Source organism: Odontesthes bonariensis, chromosome 8, assembly GCF_027942865.1.
Source record: "Odontesthes bonariensis isolate fOdoBon6 chromosome 8, fOdoBon6.hap1, whole genome shotgun sequence".
Classification (NCBI taxonomy): Eukaryota; Metazoa; Chordata; class Actinopteri; order Atheriniformes; family Atherinopsidae; genus Odontesthes; species Odontesthes bonariensis.
In genome coordinates this window covers 29,219,589-29,232,611 of record NC_134513.1, presented here as the reverse complement: position 1 = coordinate 29,232,611, position 13,023 = coordinate 29,219,589, and the positions used below count along the sequence as shown (strand labels likewise).

At 39.0% G+C, this 13,023-nt stretch overlaps 3 non-coding genes across 3 annotated transcripts; all 3 read right to left on the bottom strand.

The window, feature by feature from the left end:
* Positions 1 to 5,348: 5,348 nt before the first annotated feature.
* Positions 5,349 to 5,422, bottom strand: trnai-aau (transfer RNA isoleucine (anticodon AAU)). The gene has a single exon. It is a non-coding gene; the product is annotated as a tRNA-Ile (tRNA).
* A 505-nt stretch (positions 5,423 to 5,927) lies between these two features.
* Positions 5,928 to 6,000, bottom strand: trnar-ucg (transfer RNA arginine (anticodon UCG)). Its single transcript has one exon. It is a non-coding gene; the product is annotated as a tRNA-Arg (tRNA).
* A 6,720-nt stretch (positions 6,001 to 12,720) lies between these two features.
* trnar-ucg (transfer RNA arginine (anticodon UCG)) lies at positions 12,721 to 12,793 on the bottom strand. Its single transcript has one exon. It is a non-coding gene; the product is annotated as a tRNA-Arg (tRNA).
* Positions 12,794 to 13,023: the final 230 nt, after the last annotated feature.

Genomic DNA, 13,023 nt, shown 5'->3' with positions numbered 1-13,023 from the left:
TCACTATTTGACAACCCCTAGCAATGGAAACACGCTTCAAATGCACCGGAGTTCCCCTTTAACAGCCAAAAGCGTACCTGTCAGCAGGTGAAGGTAAAGTAAAGGAAAATATTTCAGAGTGGTAAGTAGCCTTTGAAGAAATGTGTTTGTCCAATAGAAAGCACCAAACTAGATATGGAACACAAGAAACTGAAAATAAAAAAGATCAAGCTCGAGATTATGAAACTGGAGAGGGATGTTAGTATAAATTCAGATAAAGGAGAATTTCGTGTTGTGAACTGTATTTAATTCTGTTTTCTCTCCACAGCTTGAGAAACATGTAATAATAATTAAACAATTCAACACAACTTGAACTCAAACTTGTCATTATTGTACGGTTCGTGCAAAGTGTTAGAAATGTGTTTTTTACATTTATATTCACAGTGGGGTGCCATGACCTAAACGTGTGGAAAGTTATAAATCATCTCTGTCCATTTAGTCTTCTTAGACTTTTAGTCTTCTCTGTTAAAAATAAGATGATCTTGAGCAGAAAGCGAACACCATGGAGAAACACTATGATGGTAAAGGCCTTGAAAACGGAATGCAGGAAAGCAGAGCGTAAATGGAGAAAAACTAAACTTTAAATTCACCATGACCTCTACAAACAAAGTCTTAGTAATTTTAACCACGGGTTACTCCGCGCTAGACAGCAACACTTATCTGAAATGATTAATAAGAACATCAACAACACTCGTGCTCTGTTTGCTATGGTTAATAAGCTGACAACCCCCCCAAATCAGATAGTTTTAGAACTCTGTTCCACAGAAAAATGCAATGAATTTGCTTGTTTTTTCAATGAAAAATCAAATCTATAAGGCTAAATATCAACATAAATCAGCAAAATAATAAAATGACGCAAACCTTAAAACCACCTAGGAATCAATCAACTATGATGTCAGAATTCAATAAAGTTGACCAAAAAACCATAGAAGAAACAGTCCAGCATCTTAAACCATCGACATCCTGTCTTGACACAATGCCATCTGACTTCTTTAAAACTATTGTAAGCTCTGTCCAAACAGATTTGCAGCAAATAATAAACTGCTCACTTCAATCAGGCACGTTTCCTAAACCCTTAAAATTAGCTGCCATCAAGCCACTCCTAAAAAAGACAACATTGGATGCTTCCATTTTAACCAACTACAGACCCATCTCAAATCTTCCTTTTATAGCCAAGATTGTTGAGAAAGTGGTTTTTAATCAACTCGGTAACTTCTTGAACTCCAGTGGACTCCTTGACAAATTTCAGTCAGGCTTCCGACCTCACCACAGTACAGAAACGGCTCTCATTAAAGTGTTAAATGACATAAGGTTGAACACTGACTCAGGCAAGGTGTCAGTTCTGGTATTGTTGGATCTCAGTGCTGCATTTGACACTGTGGATCACAGTATACTGCTGAACAGGTTGGAAACCTGGGCAGGACTCAGCGGGACAGTCCTAGAATGGTTCAGGTCCTACTTGGAGGAGCGGAGTTATTTTGTGACTATTGGAAGTAATCAATCTGATCGAGTGGCTATGACATGTGGAGTTCCTCAGGGGTCAGTTCTTGGACCCCTTCTGTTCACCCTATACATGCTGCCTCTGGGTCAAATTCTGAAGAACTCTAAAGTCAACTACCACAGCTATGCAGATGACACACAGATATATCTCGCACTGTCTCCAGATGACTGCAGTCCTATAGAGTCATTGTGCGACTGCTTAGAGCAAGTCAAAAAGTGGAAGAACCAAAATTTCCTTCATATAAATCAAGAAAAAACTGAGGTCATTGTGTTTGGCAACAAAGAGAAGAGGTTTGCTGTCAGTAAACATCTTGAGTCACTGTCTCTAGAAACTAAAGACCAAGTCCGGAACCTCGGCGTGCTGATAGACTCAGACCTGACCTTCAAATATCATATCAAATCAGTCACCAAATCAGCCTTTTATCAACTTAAGAACATATCCAGAATTAAGGGTTTCATGTCCCAAACAGATCAGGAGAAGCTAATTCATGCTTTCATCTCCAGCAGACTTGACTACTGTAACGGTCTTCTGACTGGACTCCCCCAAAAGAGTCTCAAACAGCTGCAGCTCATTCAGAACGCTGCAGCCCGAGTTTTAACCAGAACAAAGAGATCACATCACATCACCCCAGTTCTCAAGTCTTTACATCGGCTCCCGGTCAGATACAGAATAGATTTTAAAGTTCTGCTTCTTGTCTACAAATCACAGAATGGTTTAAGTCCAGAATACATGAATGACATGCTAGCAGAGTATAAACCCAGCAGAGCTCTGAGATCTACTGACTCAGGTCAGATAGTGGAGCCCAGAGTTCAAACTGAACACGGTGAAGCAGCTTTTTGCTTTTATGCTGCACACAACTGGAACAAACTACCAGCAGAACTGAAATCAGCCACAACTGTAAGCACTTTTAAATCCAGGTTAAAAACATTTCTCTTTCGGTGTGCTTATGGTTGAGTTTATATCTTTCTTTTTCCCCTCTTCTTTGATTGCTTTTAACTGTGTTTTTAATTTTTATTCTATTTTTTTTCTCTTTAAATTGCTGCTTTATTCTGTTCTTTTAAATGCCTTGTCTTTATGTAAAGCACATTGAGTTGCCTGTGGTATCGCAGGGAATCGCAGGTGCAGGGCTCATTTAAATATGATTTGCATATTTAGGTAGGGGCGTGGACAAGGAGAAGTCAGGTACTCCAACATGTGCGCTCAATTCCACGTTGATGGGATGTACAAAGGAAATGTTCTTGGATTGATGCGTACGCACAGATTCATACATCCGGATCTTTTTGTGCGTAGGAAGGCATTTGGGTTTGAGCCCCTGGTCTACTCCAGCGACCTCGTCTTGGCTAATAGTTATATTATTTGCCGTTGCCTGTTATACGTCTGTAGTGGGTAAACATGAAAGATAAGCAGTTTGGGGTACATTTATAAAGTGTTTATCCATCCCACAATGTATGTATGTATTGAATTCAATTCAATTCATTTTTATTTATATAGCGCCAAATACAAGAAATGTCATCTCAAGGCACTTAGATAATAAAGTCCAATTCAAGCCAATTAGAATTCAATTAATTGTATTCATAATTATTCAAAAAATAATCCAATTCGTTCATATAGAGCCAATTCAAAAATCATTTCCTAGCTAAGGAAACCAACAGATTGGACTGAAACTTTGTTTTCGGTCCAATCTCCCGTCCTGAGCGTGCCTGAGGCGACTGTGGAGAGAAACGACTCCCTTTTAACAGGAAGAAACCTCTGGCAGAACCAGACTCAGGAAGGGTGGCCATCCGCCTCGACCAGCTGGGGTTTGAGAAGACAGAAGGGGGGGGGGGGGGGGGGGGGGGGGGGCACTGTAACACCATTCAAAGGATATCTGTTGGAACAGGGAAACACGAGTGCCACATATCAAAGAAATGTTTCTGAGATTCAGTTCTCACAGCCTGTGGATCTATCAGCAATACCATTATTTCCCTTTCTTGTAAATTTGTGTGAGTTTACAAAGGTTTTCCATAGGTGTGCTAGGAAAAAACAAAGAATACTGCTGTAGAAATAAAGTTATTTTTATTTATATTTACAAAAACACTGACAAACATACACACACACACAGACACGCATGCAAACACGCACACACACACACACACACACACACTCACACGCACACACACACACACACATACACACACACACACACGCACACACACACACACACACACACTCACACAAAAACACAAACACACACACACACACTCACACAACAACAGTCAATGAAAAAGAATGAGTACATTTTTTTTTTCTGCCCTCTTCCTCTTCATCAACAGCTGTCTGTGGGCAGTAAATGTGGCCATAATACCGGCTGTGGCCAGGGGCTGGTGGCACAGACTACACTTGTTTTTCTCCACAGTGCGGACATAGGGCTTACGAGAGAGTGGTGGAAAGGGAATGGGTCCAGCAGGAGCAATCTGACGGACAGCAGGAACTGGAGTTGGACACACAAAAACAAATGGGGCAGAGGAAGGACTGGGGTTGGGGATGACAGGTGAAGGAGCAGAAAGGTGTGAAGGTGTTTGGACCATGGTGGGACATGCAGGACTGGGGTTGTGGACAACAGGTACGGGAGCGGGATCAGCAGGGAACAGCTGCCTTGGGCTTGGGCCTGTTTATCAGTTAAATAAACACAAAAAGTGATGAAAAACCATCCATTCATTTGGCACACGATTTTCATCTTCTGTTGTTAGGATGTTTATACTTTGGGTGTGGCGGTGTGTGAAAACCCTCCCTTTAGAAGAGCTAAAAAACACAGAACATATGCGGCCTTGGCGACTCATTAAAAAGGCACTATTTCTCATTGGGGCCTGTTTGATACTTTGACCCTTTTTATGCTCTTTAAATGGGCAGACCTTCTGCATTTGTGCTGTTTGATTCTTTCAGACCTTTGATACGGGACAGAGGCCTGTAGACAAAACAATTTTTTTAAAAGTTTAAGAAATCTAAGTTGAAAGTGGGATCTTTTTTCAGCGATGCAAACAAATTCGGTCGGGGGGTTGCCGTGACCCAGATTCTAACCGGGGTTGCTGCGACCACAACGCAGAGTACTAACCACTATACGATCACGGCCGGCTGTGGGTTGTTGTCGTGTGTGGCTTTGATGTGATGCAAAACAACTTTGTATCCCAAGGATAGCATATGTAGCTCTGCGGCATGTGGCTGGCAGGCATGTTTTTTTTTTGTGTTTGGAGCAAAATCATTGACAGCAGAGATAAAGAGGAAGACGAGCTTTCCTTACGGTGTGGGGTCAGCCACATGTGTTGCAAGACGACACACTGTGAGGTATCTTTGGGGCGTAAGTGAGCTGGGATACCCAGGGAGTAGAAGGTTTAAAGCGATCCTGTTCTATAGCAGTGGGAGAAGTGAGAGACTAAAACCAGCGTGCCGAGCTAGCCAGGAGTTGAACCTGGAATCTTCTGATCCGTAGTCCGACGAATTATCCAATGCGCCACTAGCCCTTAGCAAGTTCGATAGAGAGTGGAACAGGCTTTCGTAAAACAGCATATTCCAAAAGCTTTGAAAGGATTGACGGCGTTGGCCAAAAGAGCCTCTGTGCACAAAAGCTTGGCACATTCTTCGAGCCTGAATTGAACCAGCGACCTAAGGATAACTGTTATTAGGCACCTACAGTCCTCCGCTCTACCAACTGCTCACATTGCTTCCCCTGTGATCCGTTCCAGGACAAGCAGCATCAAATGTATTGATATATCTTTAAAAGTCATGTGTTATGGAAGGGCACCTACACATGTGCTGTTGTTGCTGATATTCGTGGCCAGTATGGGGATTGAACCCATGACCTTGGCGTTATTAGCACCACGCTCTGACCAGCTGAGCTAACCAACCTGATTTTAAGTTGCCCTATGAGAAAATTTTTGCGAGAATAAGTGCTCTCAGTGTTTTCTCTGTTACCTATTTAAGTCACACATACATTCTATACAGCTTGCCTTTGGTATTACGGATTTGGATGTTATCAGCAGGTGAGATGAAAGACTTTTAGTTCTTCAAAAAAATTGCTTTCAAAGCAATTATTTTATCATTTGTTATATGCTACAATGACTCGACGTGATAGAACTTACTCATTCAAGTCTCTCATTTTTTTTTATAGCTTGAGTGTCGGCAGTATGGGGAAGCCAAGATCATTGCGCAACATCAGCTTAACTTTGGATTTTTTTACCAGTAACAGACTGGTAAAATCCTCCGACTTTAATGGCATGCCATTCAGAGGATTTCTGACACGGAGTACAACTAGCAAAGTACTTAGCAGCTTTCACCATGTGTTTATTTGGTTAGTACTCAGTACAGTGCTCTTGATTTCTCTACATATATGACAGCATACAACTAAACAAGACAACCACGAAGGGACTCGAACCCTCAATCTTCTGATCCGAAGTCAGACGCCTTGTCCGTTAGGCCACATGGTCTCACCTGAGTCATCCAGCCGGTACAGGGGTGGTCTGCTGCCAAGTGTGAAACAGCCAGGAATAAAATTGTACCTTCAAGTCTGAGGCTCTGATCCTCAGTTGGAAAAGGGTCGAGGGCCCTCTCCTTGCTTAGAACCAGTTGCTGCCTCAAGTGGAAGAGTTTAGGGATCAGGCCATTTTGACCACGACTGGAAGATCTCGTTCTACCAGTCGATCTTCCTTCCAACGCTCACCTCTGGTCACTCCTTATGAGTGGTGACTAAATGAATGAGATTGCGAATGCATAAGGGCTGAAATCATCTTCCACTCTGTGGTGATTAGGCTCACCCTCTTGGATCAGGGTGATAAGCGTAGTCATCTTGAATAGACTGGTAAAATCCTCCGACTTTAATGGCATGCCATTCAGAGGATTTCTGACATGCACTGTAAAAAAAAAAAATCTTAAAAAAACGGTAATTTTCCCGCAGCTGGGGCGCCAAAAAAATAACGTGAAATAACAGAAAATTACTTTCTCATAAAAACACGGTTATTTTCCATAATTAATATACAGTTTATAGTTGTAATTTTAACAAGATTTTGCCTTATTTTCAGGTTGTTTTTAACATTTAATTAGAAACATTTTCACATTTTAAAACAATTAAATTACCTAGAAAAATGGTAAATAAACGTTGCATTACGAATAATAATGCTTAAATTTACGGAAATGTGCTGTTATTAATTGGTTTTAATGACGTTATTTTATGGGAAGAGGTTGTATAATAATTTATATTTGATGTAATATAACAGTATATGACAAAATAATGTGATTCATCTTTCAAAACATGTAAAAAACCTGTTGAAAAACTAGTTATTTGGTTTACAATTGCAAGAATTTACTGTTAATTTTAGATAACAAATGTATATTTAATTATTTCACTTTGTTTTTAACATTTAATTACAAACATTTCACTTTTAAAACAATGAAATCACCCATGAAGATGGTAAATTAACATTGCAATATGCCTATATTATTTGATATTAGACGTAATATAACAGTATACAACATAGTTTGATTAATCTTTAAAAACATGTCAAAGAAAAGAAACTACATAATGGGTGTATTGCAACAATTTACTGTTCATTGTAATTTTTTTTATTTTACATTGATTTCCTGAATATTCAAAGTACTTTCAACTCAAAGAACTATACTCACCTAATAACACCAGAATTATTTTAAACTTCACTGGAAATTATTCCATACTTATCCAAGGCACCCATAACTTGGTCAAGTAACCATACATCCACAACATCGATTAGAAACTTTGTCAAACTTTACTGGAAATTAAACTACACTCTATCCAAAGCATCCATATCCTCACTGGATATTAATCCATAACAGTCTGTAATTTGGACAAAGTATCCATAACTTATGAGCACTTCTTATTCCCTTCACTTGTAGTCTGCAATTTTGGTGATCAGTGTGAGAACCTTTGGACTAACTGCAAGGGTTTTTTTTGGTGGCGTTCCGCTCCACTTTTGATCCCTTGTCAGGATTTATCTTGATGAGGTACCTGTCAAATGAAAAAAAAATAGCTTTAGTAACTGTGGACTGTACTGTAATTTAATGTTTTCTTACTTTTGCAATAAGGTTACACAACAGTGTAGATAGAGTTTGCTTGTGATAGAGTGTTTGGACATACAGGGAACTGTGGAACAGTGATATAATGAAAAGATTAAAATGTGAGTACTGTGTATGTGTATGAATGTTTGAAGGTGGTCAGAGGGGCCGTTTGGCGCGAAATGGCAGCCATGCTCCCCTCAGTCTATCCCAGGGCAGCTGTGGCTACAAACTTAGCTTACCACCACTGGTGAGAATGTGTATGAATGAATAATGATTTCTGTAAAGCTCAATATAAATCCAAGTGATTATCATTATTAGTAGTAGTATTGCAAATACTATTTCAGGGAGAAGAACATAACTTTGGTCAAGTGCTTGTCTGTCCCAAATGCTGGCTCAAGTGGGCCTTGAGTTGCCAAAGTTTGGGAACCTTGTACTAATCATTTCAGCACTTGAGCAGTGGTCAGTTTTACAGTATGTGCATTATACATCTTATTTTGATATATTAAATTGACTTGTGCTGTCTTACCTCTGTAAGAACTCCAAAGTTGATGCTTGGGCTGATGGGTAAGATATGTTCATACAGTAGTACGAACCAAACATCAGAGCAAGAGCGTCACTGAAGATTCTGATATGGCCTTCACAATGGTCTGGTCCACAGGCATAAAATTCTCCGCTGCCAAAGTTGAGTTTCCGGTTGTGTACAAGGACGAGAGAAAATGGAAACATTTTTGTGACAAACTGAGCTAAAAGTAACTTCAACAACAACTGAATTAATTTTTGTTACAACTGAGTCCAGTACAACAATAACAATCAAAGTAATAGTAGTAATAGTTTTCTGGTTTTAATATATTGTGGTTTAGAAAGACAAATATTCATACCACACATAACAATACATGGTGTACTTGGAAGGCTCATCAGCCGACCCTTCATCTGCCTGGCTTTCAGCAGCAGAAGACTGAGACTCACTAGGAACTGAAGGAGGACAGTATGCACCAGAGACATGCAGAGCTGTGGAGTTTTTGTGCTTCCTAGATAGGTGGGCTGTGAAAGATGATGTCACTGAAAAAGTTTTATCACAGTCTTTAAATGGGCAATTCACTACCTCTCTTCTTGAAATGTGAGATTTTAGGTGACAGAGAAGGTCTTTAAGGTTGAGCAACTGTTTCTGACAACGTGGAAGTTGACAAAGAAAGGGATCCTGCAAAGTTTGACACTGTGACACGTTAGAAGACCGCCAATGATGGCAGTAAACATGACATTTAAAAGCATTGTAATTTCTGAACTGAAATTTACAACTTTCCATACAACACGCATACTGATAATGTGGCTCATTTTTATGAAGCCCTTGATGCATCACTAACCCCTTTAGGGTATTCACTGTAGCACCACAAATACGACAGGTGTAATCTTTTGACATCCTTAACTGCAGTGCAGTACTCACCTTTTCAGTTTACTCCACGAAATCAATTCACAACACTTACCTGCATAGCGAAAGAAGAAAAAATAAAAAATTTATGAAACATGAAATTTGCAAAAATCTAAATAAATGCCATTGGTTGTAAAATAGTTGACCTAAACTGCGTTAGCAAATCTCCCCACAATAAACTAAAAGATGATTGTCAGCTTATTCTTCACATATTTTTCAGTATTGTTTTGAATTCCATGTTGACCAGTGACTAGTGTTTAAAAATTTAAATTTGAAAAACCTTGAAAACGGCAGAGTAGCTCACTCCTGCTATTTTTTGAGGCAAGAGGAAGATCAAAATATTTGTTTTAAGAAAGAGTAACTGGTTGAAATAAATCATTACCAAATCTCAGTATCATTTATAAAATATTTGTTCTCTCTTCTTTGGAAGAAAATACACTTAAAATGGCTCACTAGCGACACCTGCAAATGGAGAAGGAGCAGTCTGCGTGAAAAGAAAGGAGCAAGTGGAGGCTAGACGACAGGGACTTCTGACAAAGCATTTTTTTTCATGCTAATCTATGATTTAGTGCCAAAGGAACCAATCAATAACCAGAATACAAGATTGACATTAGTTTTGTGCAATTCCCAAATTTCACTTTCACATGTATACAACTGTATTGACCCTTTGCTAAGCCCCACCCCCCTTATTTACTGTTAGTATGTCTGTAAAGCTTTCATTCCCAACCATGCATTTTTTTTGCCCACAGTGTATTATTGACAATGGAAAAAATTAAAAACCAAATTTTGACACATTACATAAACTTAAGCTTCCTATCCTAGTCAAAAATCATGCCATTTCAAGTCATACAGTGAAAGTTATGGCCAAAAAACTCGTGAAAATGTAGAAGAGGGTTAATAATCGATTATTGTTCATTATTGCAGCTTTAAACAAATGTTGTTCCTCTTTGTCTCCGCCTGTGTCAGTTAGTTCACAAAAGCAAACGTAATGACTCACTAACGTTAGTGGCTGGTCTGGCTGACTACTAAATGCAGCTTACACTGCCAGACAACAGGTGAAGACGCCAAGGGCCATGCTTTTGTCATCATAGTTAGCTAACATTTCAATTGACGACATGCTAGCGGATTCGGTGCCTTTTGCTGAGTAAAGTCAGAGGCATGGTGGTAAATAAAGCTAATGCTACTCAGCTTCAGTTTGATACTTGCCTTCTGCCTTCGTCCTTCCTCCTGCCTGGACATTAGCTGCTGTTCGCTCAAAGTTTCTGTCGACCAAACGGGAACAGCCGCGCGGTGGTTGTTGAACTTGTTAACCGTCCGTCACGTCAAAGTCGGATGTTCAGTGCAGAGTGGTGTAAAAAGAGAGTGGTGACACTCCCATAGACTTCTATAGAAAGAAAGGAATGCGGAAGTCACGTGGGTCACGGAGACGCCACAGTTCCAACCAAGAGACGCAGCTCCGTTAACCTCAATTGCTCGTCAAGAACAATTACTGGTAAGTTAATAAAATAACAGCATTTTAAACGTTTTTTACATTTTTAAGCATTATCTATCAGAAGTATACTCTTAGACATCGGTATTTTTACATTTGGTTAGCATGAAATGTCGATGTTGATGTTAAAAATGGAATGGATTTAGGGACCTAGCTTAAAGCTTGGTAACGGAGGCTAACGTGAGGTAATTAACGTGATCATTTCACTAAAGTCCGTTAACTTTTTATTGTCAGGTGACATTGTGTAAAGTTGTTTTGATTGTTAGGTTTTAAAACATTACCAAAATACTATATAGGCCTATAGTAATAATACATTTAATACATTTTTGGTATTTCTGACGTATTTTCTCCGGTAAATTGATTAAATTACAACATTTTTGGCCTAGTGAGGCATTAGCTGACTGGTCTTTAATTAAGTAAGTTTTTTTCAGCATGACTTTGCAGCTGTGATAATGAATTTATCAATTTCTTTGTTGTTGTTGTCAGGGAGGTCAGCAGATGTGGTGCTCGCTGCTATCATGGATCAACCCTCATTAGGACTTCAGAACTTTTCTACAATGTCCAAACCCTTGAATTTGATCAAATACAGTTCATTGTTGCAGATTAATCTACCCAACAGTATAAATAGCAGTAAAATAACTTCTTTAATAAGGCTTGTTTTACATTTTCCATGATGACATTTTATAATAAAATGTTTGGTTTAAATCTGTTTTGTTTATTTTTTTTCACAATTGACACATTTATTTTGTCATTAATATGGTTTTAACCAGAAAAAAAGTTAAATTCATATTTTAATCCATCCATTATAGCCGCTGAATCCGTTGATCGGGTCGCGGGGGGGGGGGCTCATTGTCCATCTGACACCAGAGAGAACAGACAGACTGAATGACATCTTCTACAGATGGAGTGTTTGGGACAACAGGAGTAGATCCTGGGAACAGACAGTAACATCAGGCTCTGTTGAAGGATGTAGATCTGAAGGTAAGCTGGACCACTGGCATGATTAGCTGCCCCCTGCTAGCATGCAGGGGTACCCTCTACGATTTAAAATGGTGATAAATGTGTCTCTGCGCTCCAAAAAAGAAAAACATTGATAAAATACATCATCGGTGAAGTGATCAATGCACATTATGGGTCAATATTTACCGAAAATTGCGTCGTAAATGTTAAAGTTATCGTTTTTGTGCGCCGTCCCGCTAAAACCCGTTCAAACTGACTGACAGCGCTGTGATGTTTGGAACTCCGGAGGCTAACATGAACCACGTGACAGCCCTAGCGGCGACTTCAAAGCGTGTCGCAACTCTGTATTATTCTATAGCTCTGGTTCAGTGTCCCTGTAACAGCCAATGGCATGTCTTCTTCTTCTTCTGGGAACCGCGCATTTCAGTACTCCAATGAATTGTCGCGTTGTTGTCATCACATTGTTCAGGTTCAGGTCCCAGTCTGTGCCGGGCATGTGAGACGTTTTTTTTTTTTTTTTAATTTTTTAGTGTGTGTTTATGCAATGTATTATAAGTATTATAAGTTCTAAGATAATATAATACATCCATGGTTTGTGCAGGGAGACGTTGCAGCAGTAGAATGTCTCCTGATTCAGACATGCTGAAGTACTTTCAAAATAAATGTTAATACTGTATAATGTTAATAAATGTTACCATCTAGGAAATTACAGTAATTGTAGTTATTTTCAATGAAAAAATTAGTCAATTAACAAAGAAATGATAGTGAAATTACAAATTAAATAGTTATTTTACTATTAATTTCTCAGTAATTTTAAATGATTTTTAAACTTTTTTTTAGAGTTTTAAAGTTGAATTTTACAGTTTATTTAATTAAATAACAGACAAATATTTGTGAAATCACGCTACATTTGTGAACATAATTTAACAATAAATATATGTATTTCTAATTTTTTGTGTAAAAGAACAGAAATATTGTGTGTTTTCACAGTTACAGTGATTTCCTGTTATTTTACATTTGTCATGTAAAATCACAGTCTCTTTTTGTAAATTAAATGGTATTTTAAAAATACAGAAAAAATCTGTAAAATAAACAGTAAAAGTCTGTTTTATTAAATTTTTTTTTTACAGTGTGGAGTACAACTAGCAAAGTACTTACCAGCTTTCACCATGTGTTTATTTGGTTAGTACTCAGTACAGTGCTCTTGATTTCTGTACATATATGACAGCATACAACTAAACAAGACAACCACGAAGGGACTCGAACCCTCAATCTTCTGATCCGAAGTCAGACGCCTTGTCCGTTAGGCCACATGGTCTCACCTGAGCTATCCGGCCGGTACAGGGGTGGTCTGCTGCCAAGTGTGAAACAGCCAGGAATAAAATTGTGCCTCCAAGTCTGAGGCTCTGATCCTTAGTTGGAAAAGGGTTGAGGGCCCTCTTCTTGCTTAGAACCAGTTGCTGCCTCAAGTGGAAGAGTTTAGGGATCAGACCATTTTGACCACGACTGGAGGATCTCGTTCTACCAGTCGATCTTCCTTCCAACGCT